This window comes from Astatotilapia calliptera, chromosome 17, assembly GCF_964374335.1.
Source record: "Astatotilapia calliptera chromosome 17, fAstCal68.1, whole genome shotgun sequence".
Classification (NCBI taxonomy): domain Eukaryota; kingdom Metazoa; phylum Chordata; class Actinopteri; order Cichliformes; family Cichlidae; genus Astatotilapia; species Astatotilapia calliptera.
The window spans coordinates 28468047-28480203 of NC_137438.1; the positions used below are offsets into that span (position 1 = coordinate 28468047).

General features: G+C 38.3%; 1 long non-coding RNA gene across 1 annotated transcript; it reads left to right on the top strand.

The window, feature by feature from the left end:
- Positions 1–260: 260 nt before the first annotated feature.
- On the top strand, positions 261–5654 carry LOC145421317 (uncharacterized). Its single transcript, XR_013902651.1, has 4 exons — positions 261–332; positions 2329–2360; positions 3515–3541; positions 5046–5654. It is a non-coding gene; the product is annotated as an uncharacterized LOC145421317 (long non-coding RNA).
- The last annotated feature ends 6503 nt before the right edge of the window (positions 5655–12157 follow it).

The window sequence follows — 12157 nt, forward strand, 5'->3', positions numbered from 1 at the left end:
TATTACTGCAGTCAGTTAAATAAATCTATCATAATAAAGTACATTTTAACATAATGACCTTGTGTTTATTTATGTCTTTTAACCATTATTTCAAATTCAAAGAATCCCATTTGAAACATTTATTAAACTTATAGAATTAAATTAAAAGTTGTTTTTTGTTGCAAAAAAATCTAGTATAATAATATTTAAATTTACATATATTTTCACGTTTTCCATGCCAATTTTGTGTAATTGCGGAGTTTCCCACTTTTCCCACTACTCGTGAATGCCTCCTTTTTTACGTCTCCGCCTGACTCCTGAATCTCCGTCCACTCTCAGCTCAATCCGTGCCGGTAAGTGCTGCTTCTCTGTCTCTCTTATCTGAAATGAAATGTCTATAAACTGTATGAGGGATTTACCCAGTTGTTGTTAGTGACTTATGAAGCCAGTCGAAGTATAAGTCATGTTAAAGTAACACAATGGCTGCTTTTTTAGTGAAACGTTGTAATTTTACTATTTAAAAGGAGTGTTTGGTATGCTAGCCCTAAGTGCTAACGCCTAGCCTAGCTGCTATAGGCCCAGTGTGAAATTAATATGGTTCATTTGATTGTTTATTACAGTTATTGTGTTGTATTTGGTTCATTCGGTGTGTTAGTGTTTCTGAGTCTGTTAGGGAAGCTGAAGTTAGTTCTCTTCACAAATCAGTCAGTTAAAAACTGCCTCATTCTTTCGGTTGTGAGGTAATGAGCCGTCATTTTAGAACCACTGATTAGCTGCTGAAGCAGCAGGGTCGGCAACTTCAAAGGAGCCATTTTACCGCCATTAGCTGTGTCCCAAAACGTCGGCTGCATCTTTCGGAGGACCCAGCTTTCGCGGTCTACGTGGACCGAGAAGGCTGTGAAACTGGACGGTCTAGCCTTCAGATTTGCGTCACCGCTGTCTCGCTGGAGTTTAATAAACTCGGCCGTCTGCTCCTTGCTATTTAAAATATAACAGGACACTGGCGTAAATTCTCGACCGTTTAACGTTTATTGAGCTGTGTGAAAATCCCGGAGGACCCACCGGATGGATTAATAAAGCTTTATTTAATCTAATAATCTAATAACTTTGATCTCAGCCAAACCGATTTACTCCAGAACAAATAAAACACAGAAAAAGGCAAACAATTACATTTTTAAGTTATCAGAGTGACTTGTATATCATGTTTAACCTGAGTAGCGAAAGAGCGGGGGTCTGAACCCCCCTCCCGGCTTGCCATCGAGCCGGTGGGTGACAGACGTCTCTGAAAATGTCGGCACACTTTTGCAAATATGCGATGTCTTGATAAACCAAGCAGATATTTGTAATTTACACCGCTACTTTCTCGACTAAAAATATGTTAAAAGTTTATTCGGGGAAATGAAGGACTCATTTGTCGGCCGCATTTGAGACTGCCTTCGTCGACTGGCTGTGACATAATCGGCCTTCAAATGCGGCCTCCGGAGGATGCAGCCGACATTTTGGGACACAGCTTCTGACTGAAAGCCGGGAGAAAAAGAGTCACGTGCCTGTACCGGTGTGTTTTTGTGCTGTGGGTTAATTAACAGAAGGGAGAGAGAGAGTGAGGATGAAACACATAATATAAGAATAATAACATCTCTTAACAAGAAGTTTTTTTTAATTAGTTAATTTTAGTTTTTTAGTTAAATTTTAAGAACTGTTTAACAAACACTTGTTTGTGCAGGTTGTTTTTTTTTTTTAATGAAACCTACACCTGCAGCTCTGTTTAACTTCTCACTTTGTGAAAAACTAACGAAATATAAAAAAGTCCACCTTCAAATAAATAAAATGCAGCAGTGCACCATTAATATTATAAATATGATATGTAGATATTTAAAACAACAGCATATTAAATGATACTGTGTGCAGGTGATAATATTTTTAGGAAGCAGAATTTGAATGCAGAAGAACTCAAATGTTGAAGCCTACAAAAATAACATCCAAGCTTTCATTTATGATTGTTCATGCTTTGAAATTGTGATGTCAGAATTTGATAAAGTGTGCAGAGCTAGGTGTAGCAAATCATTGCTTATTAAATCTACTGTGTTATCTAATAGCACCAAACTAATAGAGCTATCACATAACTGAGAAACGTGTGTGGCTTATTACAAATGGATGAAACCACATTTTACCTTAATGAAGACGTAATCTTTAATAAGGTGTAGGAAAAAGAGGAGAGTTGTTTGTTTCTGTGGTAAACAAAGAAGTGTACTGAATCTTTTGTACTACACAGAGTGATGCAGTATTGACTGTGATGCTGATTTGAGTTGTCTCATTCTGTATTTTTGTGCTTTGTCTTTTGTTACACAGAGTGAAAGAGATCTTTGGTTTTGCCTTTGCTGGTAAGTAAACAGTGATTGTAACTGAAGCAGTATGAACCTGGCATTGCGTAGCACATGTGGCAACTTACATACAGTAGTTTGACTTTTTGTGATATGTTTCCATTTACTGATTGGCAAAAACACAAAGTCAGGATTTATTACACGTAGCAGCAAAGTCCTCACACGGGACCTCTGACTGTCCCTGAAAATGTCCCTGAAGTTTAATAGCCCATTTATGTATGATTTCAATTTCTTATGGCTTATCAAATCCAAACATACAGCTAAATGTCAGTTGTTCATTTTCTCCTTATGTTTGTGGATTTAAGTAGCAGACAAAACAATGAAAGTGTTTTAGGGGAGTCGGTATAAGTGGTTGCTCAAACACTTAAGAGCTGCACAGTGATTGATTCATATTGTCTCTCAAATTCTGCTGATGTGTTACATTAAAGTCAGAACACTGTAGAAGTGTTTTGTACAGTTAAGCAATAATGAAAAACTAAGAGAACCAGAGGTGTGAGTGGACATTGTTAGGTACATTACAGCCAGTGTGTCTAATTAGTTTATCACTTATTTGGTGAATATGTGTTTTAAAATTTAATAGAAAAGTTGCCAAAAAGGTGACTGCAAAATACATAAATATTCCTAGCAACAGGTATAATGAAAGGGCTTTTTAGTGTAAAAATTTAAGACATTTAATTTTAATTACAAAACATGGTGCACCTCTGCTATTGTAACATGTCAATATTTAAAGGTATATTCACATCAGACATGATGAGGTTTTCTGTTGCTTCTGATTTATATAATTACTTTGTATCTAACATTTTGAAAAGTTTTGGCTTTCACACTTTACTAGTACTGACCTGTTGTAGAAAATGTTGGAGCCACAAAGCTTCTGTTTAGGAAATATTTGGTATATCCTGCACTTGTGCCAACAAATATTGGTGCCTATTCTTTTTACTTCTGTAGTAATGAATGCCTTTATTACACCTGCTATAGCCATGTGAGACGCTGCAGTTCATTTATCTCCTCTTTAGACTACAGTAAGCTCATAAAGCCTTAAATAAATTAAGAATTTTACTAGTTAATTTTTGTCACAGTAAATTGGATTGTGTGGGAAGAGGCTCAACAGTCTGAATCATCAAACAGTGATCTGATGAATTGTTTCCTTTCTCTAGACTGCTGATCTGATCGTCTCAAGTCTGGTAAGTAAAGGTGTCTGAGGTGCAATGGTGAGAAATGTTTCTCATTATAGGAGATTCAGTGTAGTGCTGTGAGTGAGCACAGCTATTGGTGATCATCAAAAGTCATCAAATCCTAGAAAAGTCTGTGTAAACATTTCCAGACCTACAGAGGTCGGTAGGTTATTGTAGCAGCGCATATTTTTTCACATTAGAGCAGCTCATGAACAGCAGTTTAGGTACAATTAAGTCTTCAAGTAGGGCCTTGTGGATTTCCAAAGCTTCTTTCTCTTCATTAAATTAAGTCACTGTCTGAAAACTGCTCTTTGAATTAGTCTTTTAATTAAAGATTTTGTTGATGACTGGAAAAAATCAAAAGCACAGATACAGCACTCATTTCTGTATTTTATGATTAAATGATCTACAAAGAAATTATCGTCATACTACATTTTTAATTAGGCCTTTAAATCGACCATTATAAGTGCGTCCTAGATTTAGTGGAGTGCTTATGGCTGTGCATTAAACATGTGACTGAAATATGTAGAAACTGCTTTGTAGGAACCATCCATCTCCAAATTTCTCATTTTGTCAAAAGTCATTCTGAGTAAAGTATTGTTTACTTTTATGTTAACGGATCTCAAATCCCTGTTTCTGTGTGCCCAGATATTATCATGTACTGTTGTCACAGGTACTTTGGGGATTAAATAACCTGTGATGTGGCATAAATTTTAAGCAGGTGGTCTGAAACTGTCTGCTCTAACCTCAATGTGTGGGTTTTGTTGGACCATATGATATTTACAGTAGGTTATTGTAGCAGCACATCTTGGTTTATAGACACTGTTTGTTTTTATTGTGTTAATAGAATGTAAAAATTTCTTTAGAACACTTCCACCACCATTTTTGAGCATTTTCAATCAGTTCAGTCCAATAATGTACTGTGGAACTCTTCAATATGTAAAGCCCTGTATGTACTGTATTTTTTGGATTATAAGGTGTATGCAGCTAACCAAATATTCAGACAACTCAAACTATTCAACTCATTCACAATAACTCTCAACATTTTTCACTGGTAACACAGAACAGTACACTCACTTTCTCTTTTCAGTCCTCTTCCACAAATCTATCAAATTCTTCATGGATTGATCGGTTTTGAAATCTGCTTCGTACGCATGTCTGTAAACAGATGCCAGGTCCTCATACACACACCATAATATTATGTTTAAGGACAATACGAATTACTCGGCGAGGCTCCTGACTACTGTAGCTGTAATGCTCCAACAATCCATCAAGCGCTGCAGCTTTGTAGCTTTCCAAAGTCATACCTAAAACATTTTGACAGATGTTTGAGCGCCGTGTAGCACATAAAATTGGGTTGAGGTCAGTAAGCACAGCCAGAATTAATACATAAGGTAAACTGTTGATTTTTGAGAAAACTAAAGGATTTCAAGTGTGACTTATAGTTTGAAAAATACTGGAAAGCCATGTTTATTGGAAATATGCCTAATTCCAGTCCCTTTTTGTCTTACAGGTGACCTGCTGCAGAAAACCCTCTCCCTCTATCTTTGACAAGCCATTAACAAGCAATTTCAGTCTGTCCTATCACTCTCCCTCTCCCTGCTCCATCTTTTTTGACAAGGGATTCTATCTTCTATCATTTCTCCGCCATGAACTCTATCTAATTTTGACAAGCATAAGCCCTAGTTTGACAAGAAACCAAGTTTGACAACAAACCAAGGTTGACAACAAACCAAGTTTTTGGAAATTGAAGTTACCGCAACTTCGACGATCTGTTTTCAGAAATCTGAGAGATCTCTGCTCTCACTGCTCCATCTTTCCTGTCGTTAAACTCTCTCATATCCACTCATTTTTTTGGAAATTACAAGTAAAAAGTTGAATATACAGTACAGTAGAACTCACTGTAGAAACTACTTACAGAGCCCTACATTTGTCATTTTAATTTTGCATTACACTTTGAAATAAACAGTGATAGTTTGGCTTACAGGTGCAATTACTTTGAGAAATTATATAAAATATACACCTCTTAAAGGTTTATTTGTAATAAGACAATCTGGTTATTTTGTAATATATACATTCAGACTGCTCTATTTAGATAAATATTAAATTAGATTCAAATACATTTTTCAAGTCTGTTTCACTGGCTATAACATTTGACTACAAGTTTAAACTATTATTATTTAAGGACAAACCCTTTTTTTGTCACTCAGTGTAAGTATTCAGTTACAATTGTCATCTAGAGGCTGCCCTGAGAACCCAGACTTCCTGTTTCCTGACTGCTGCAGAACATCCAGCTGAAGAATCCTCATCGCCTGTCATCTGATCACTACACCACCACAGCTCCTTATATTTGCTTTAGATTTTAGATATCTGAAAGATTTACACAAAGTCTACTTTAAAACTAAGAGTTTTATTATAGCCTGTTGATTGATTGTTGAGATTTATTCTGCATATTACTTCACAGAAGTATAGACCTATTCATTAACCAGTCTGGTTAAAAAAAAAAGTATAATATACAGTTTTTGAAAAAGCTACAATAAAACTTTTTAAAGATCTTTCAATAACTTTTATATTGAGTTTGTATTTAAGTCAGCCTTTTACATCAATTAAACAGTTATAAGAACACTTTACCATTTGTATAGTTTTACATTTATCCATTTAATAGAAACTTGAGGAGTTTTTCAGTGTTTACAGGTTGATTTTTGTATACATTTGTGTATAAATACATATAAGGTCCAGTTTGTACTTGCACAAAATGCCAAGGAAAGGTCAAAGGTCACAGTCCCAGAAGCTTAGATGGCAAAAGCAGAAGGAACAGGTAAATCTTTCTCAGACCGGTGAGCAGGTAAAGGTGTCTGTTACAAGTATTCCCAGTCCAGAAGTGCAGCTCAGCGTTCAGACAGCCGCAGTGTCTTATGCAGATGTGGTAAAGAGAGGTGTTTGCTCATCATCGGTGCCAAATGCTAAAGTACAGCAGGTAATCCAGACTGAACCCCAGCTAACTGTGCAAACGCAGCATGATGGAGAAGCTCCAGGACCGTCTCATGTACAGGTTACAAACAGTGAAAGTCGTCCACGAGTGAGTAGCATCTGTGCATCCCGAAGCCAGGCCAATGCTAAGTATGGAAAGTACCGGAATCAGCAATGCATGGCGAACAGTTTGGTTTTCCTGTCATTCTTACACGAGGATGAATTCATTACCAGAGCAGATCTTAACCGTGTGTTGGACAAAGGCCATGCCGTGTATTCAGATGCCAGAAAGAGGTTTGTGAACAGCGTGTTTCTAGCCTGTGATGAACTTCCCACTGTGATCATCAGCCGCAGACACGAGTATCAAGTCGACATGTCTCAGTTTGCTCTTTATGGCACATTTGACGGTACAGATCATCTTCCGAGCCTTGAACAGGGACTACAGTGTTTGGCTTCAGACATTTGCTATGCTTTGCTAGTCATGGGAGGAACAGCCATTGCAGTTTCCAGGCTGACTTCAGGTGAATACGCATATTTTGATCCTCACCCACGTAAGTCTACAGGAATGCCATTGTCGCTGAATGTAAGTGGTGGAACTGCAGTGATGTTAAAATTCACACGTCTTAACGACATGATTGACAGGATCAAATGCTTGTACCGAAAGTTTAGCATCGCACCAACCTGTACCTATGAGCTACAGCCAATCGAGTTTCACAGTCAAAACGCTCCTTACCAAAGAGATGCTGATCAAACCACCGAATACAGACGAACCGCTGCAAGTGTTCCAGCCGCAGCTTTAAATGAACCTGTCCATGAATTAAATTCCCAAACAACCACTGAGCAGACACGGAAAACTGTTACGGAGACTGTAATCACTGACGTGACATCATCCAGGGTGGATTCTTCAGATGAGACAGCTGCTACTGAAAACAAGAATCGTGCTTCTGATTATTTACAGAAAGAAACATCTGCATCTTCTGTGAGAGAAACTCAGGTAGTATCAGATGCTGTTCCTCAGAATGATTCAAACACTGCCTCCTGTTCAACTAAGGCAACACAGGAAGTGCCACATAAAATTTTGAAACGTAATAAACAGGAAGCACAAAAAATGAGGAGAAGGTCAGTGGCCCAACAGAAATTACCACAAAGAAAGGAAAATCAGAAAAGGAAGGAAAGGGAGATGTACACTTTTGATGAAAGCTTTAAGGCAAAGAAAAGAAATTCCAGTAGAAAGTCTAATGATCCAAATCACAGACAGAAAAAGAGAGTATACAAAAATAATCTGTATAAAGTAAATGCTACATATAGAGAGAAACAGACAGAACATTTGAGAAAGATCTATAAAGAAAGAGATGATTTTAAGGAAAAACAGAAGGAGCAAATGAAAAGGCTGTATAGAGAAAGTGCTAAAATTAGAGAGAAAAAAAGGGAATGTGTCATAAGGACATACAAAGACAATCCTATATTCCGAGAAAAGCAGAAAGAACGTATAAGAAGAACATATAGAGAGTCTTCTATATTCCGAGAAAAGCAGAAAGAACGTATAAGAAGAACATATAGAAGTTCTGTTGAATTCAGAGAGAAACATAAAGCCTGCATGAGGTCATATGTATATAAACTATATAAAGAAAGTGAAGAATTTAAAAAGAAAAAAATATCTTACATCACCAAACGTTATGGAGAAGAGAGACAATTTCAGCAACAACACAAAGAGAATATGAGAGAACGAATGAGAGTAAAATATTGGAACAGTTTTTCTTTCAGACAGATGCATAATATCAGATGTGCAATCAACATAAAACGAAAATATCGTCAGATGCATCGACCAGCTGAAAGTTTACAGTGTCATCCAGATAACACTTTAATGAATGAGGCCATATCTCGTTTCAGATCAAACATTAAGTCAGCACCATCTTATGTTTGTACTGTTTGTCTAAAAGCTTCTTTTCCTAATCAGGTGAAAATCTGCAAAAGAGAAAATTACTCAAAACACCAGACTGTAGCTCAGCAGTGTCTAACTGGTAAATTTGTTCATGTGTGTGATGAAGCATGTCATGATCACTGCAGCTTTCCCGTTGAGAGAAAAAAGGAGTATATCTGTCACACGTGTCACAGTTCCCTCAAAAGTGGACGCATGCCAAGGCTTGCTGCTGTCAATGGTTTAGAACTGCAGGATATTCCAGCTGAACTTTGTGATCTCAACATTCTGGAGAGACATCTGATTGCCAAATGCATACCTTTTGCTAAGATTATTCCACTTCCAAAGGGCAGACAGAGACTCATACGTGGTAATGTGGTGTGTGTACCATCTGAAGTCCAACAAACAGTTGACTCTCTACCGAGGCTCAGAAACCATTCACAGATAATCAGGATAAAGCTGAAAAGACGACTGTGCTACAAAGGCCATCAGCTGTTCCAGACTGTCACCTGGTCTAAACTCATTGAAGCCCTGCGTAAACTGAAACAAATTCATCCACAGTACACAGATATTGTTATTAGAGATGATGCATTGCTTTGTGATCCAACGTTACCTGATGATGACAGCAGTGATGAAGCCAGCATGGCAAGTGATGATTATAATGAAGCAGATTTAATGGAAATTGACAACTATGAAAAAGATGCCCTTTTGTGCGAAAACGAGTCTGAAATAGAACAAGATATTAATATGGCATCCTGTGATGAACAACCAGAGGAACAAAATCCAGAGGAACCAGAAAGTGATTTGAACAATGGAGGTTTTGCTCTAGAAAGTTGTCTGCAGCCTTTAGACATTTCAGAAGAGATTCTCTGTTTCAGTGATAACACATATTGTGTGGCTCCTGCAGAAAGAAACAATCCTGTTAGCTTCTTCAGAACTCCTCATTTGGAAGCCATGGCATTTCCTGTGCAGTTTCCTACTGGTCAGAATACACTGGATGAAAAGAGACTTCTTAAACTCACACCAAGTGCTTACTTCAAGTCAAGGCTTTTCAACACTGATGCAAGATTTGCTAAAGACACAAATTACCTGTTTTTCTCACAGTTTGTCACTGAAATACATTTGGCTAATTCCAGCATGACAATACAGCTAAGGAAAGGTAAAACTATGACCAAAGATGGACGCAAAATCACATCAGGAATGTTACAAAGTAAGACAGAAGTAGAGAAGCTGGTAAGAAATAAAGATGCAATCAGATTTATGCAGCCACTCAGAGGAACTCCAGCTTACTGGCAGAAAACTACCAAAGATTTATTCAGTATGATTCGTCAAATAGGAACACCTCAGTTCTTTGTCACTTTCTCTGCTGCTGAGATGAGATGGCCTGAAGTGATTCAAGCAATAAAGAGACAGCAAGGTGAAGAGGTTGATTTTGAAGCCCTGGACTGGTCAGAAAAGTGTGAAATTCTAAGATCAAATCCAGTAACTACCATGCGAATGTTTGATAAACGTGTTGAGGCTTTGTTCAGAGATTTGCTTTTTTCTCCTGCACAGCCCCTTGGTGAGATCATTGATTACTTTTACAGAGTTGAGTTCCAGCACAGAGGTAGTCCACATATACACATGTTGCTGTGGATTCGAGAAAAGGTAGAAGCAGATGTGGATGACGACCAAACTGTCTGTGACTTTGTTGACAGATACATCTCAGCTCAACTCCCTGATCCAGAAAAACAACCTGAACTGCACAAAAAAGTCACTGAGCTACAAAAGCACAGCAAAAACCACACAAAGACATGCTTTAAGAGTGTGAACTCTGGTTGTAGATTTGGGTTTCCCAAACCACCAGCCACAAGAACAATGATTGTGAGACAGGATGAGGATTCAGACACTGAAGCTGCAAAAGCCAAACTCAGACCTTTGATGAACCTGCTGAAGGAACCTGAAGCTGCTTTGCTCACCATAGAGCAGATTCTGTCACGATGCAACTTGACAATGAATGAGTATGAACAATGCCTCCAGAACATAAACAAGAAAACAGCTCTGATTCTGAAACGTGACCCAAAGGACTGTTGGATCAACAATTACAACTCAGACCTGCTTGAAGCCTGGAACTCTAATTTAGATGTCTCATTCATTTTGAATGCCTATTCATGTGTAGAATACCTCTGTAAATATATAACGAAGAAAGAATCTGGCCTCTCTGAATACCTGAAGACAGTTATCGATAACTCTGATAAGAACACCGTCAATGAATGTGATGAAATGAGAGCTGTGATGCAGGCTTACTCAAAAAAGAGAGAGATCAGCGCACAGGAGTGTGTGACTCGAGTCTGTGGCCTAAAAATGAAAAAATGTTCCCGCAGTGTTGTATTTGTACCAACAGATGATAACCCAGTAAAAATGAGTCGGCCCATGAGCTTCCTGGAAAGCACAACACATGACAGCTGTAATATTTGGATGACAAGTTTGAGTGATAAATACAAATGCAGACCTGAGACCCCAGAATATGAGGAAATGTCGCTGGCTGATTTTGCTGCCCTGTGCCGGTTGGTGAGTGGTCCAAATGAAGGAAAAGATGTGCTTCCTCTTCTAAACCAGCTTGGATTTGTACAAAGGCGAAAGAATGATAAACCAGCTATAATCAGATATTACCACTGTTCACAGGAAAAAGATCCTGAGCAATATTATGGTCGACTGTTGAGACTTTACCTTCCACACAGATCAGAGCAGGAACTGAAACCACAAGGGTTCCAAACCTATCAGTCCTTCTACAACTCAGGTTTTGTACGACTTCCATGTTCAGACCACAGTGAGTCTGTGAAAAGGGTTGTGAAAAGAAATAAAGACAAGTATGAGAAGAACTCTGAGGATATTGAGAGTGCACTGGAAGAGTTTGAACAAAATAGGGATGTTGTGATTGATGAATGGTGTAATCTTGCTCCTGAATCTGAAGTTGTGAGGCTGCAATGTGATGAGAATCTTCCTGAGAGACATTCTGATGATGAGAACGAACAGGAAAATGTCCCCGACTACAGTCGTCAGTCTGATGCTGTAACAGAGATCAGAGCCATCAGAGAACAACCTGCAGTCGATCCAGCCGTGGTACGTGTAATGTATCAGAATCTGAACCAGAAGCAGGCCTGCGTGTTCTATACTATAAGAGACTGGTGTATTCAGCGAGTTTGTGGTTTGAACCCAGATCCATTTTTCTTCTATATCAATGGTGGTGCAGGAACTGGAAAGTCACATCTGATTAAATGTATTCACTCTGAAGCATCAAAGATCCTGAGCAGACTGCCTGCTAATGCAGAAGAAGCTGACATATCAAATCCAACTGTTTTACTGACTTCATTTACCGGTACAGCAGCTTTTTCTATCAATGGCTCTACATTACATTCTCTACTGAAACTACCCAGGAGTCTGAAACCACCCATTCAAGGACTTGGTAACCAACTGGATGAAGTCAGATCTGAGCTGATGAATGCAGAAATTATTGTTATTGATGAGATTTCAATGGTTTCAAAACCCCTTTTTGCCTATGTGGATGCAAGACTGAAACAAATCAAAGGCACTCAGAGACCTTTTGGTGGAATGTCAGTTTTGGCTGTTGGAGATTTTTACCAGCTGCCACCAGTGCGACAGTCTAAACCTCTCTGTGTTTACGATCCAGAACAGATTGACCTATGGCAGGAACATTTTCAGATGATCACTCTAACCGAGATCATGCGTCAGAAAGA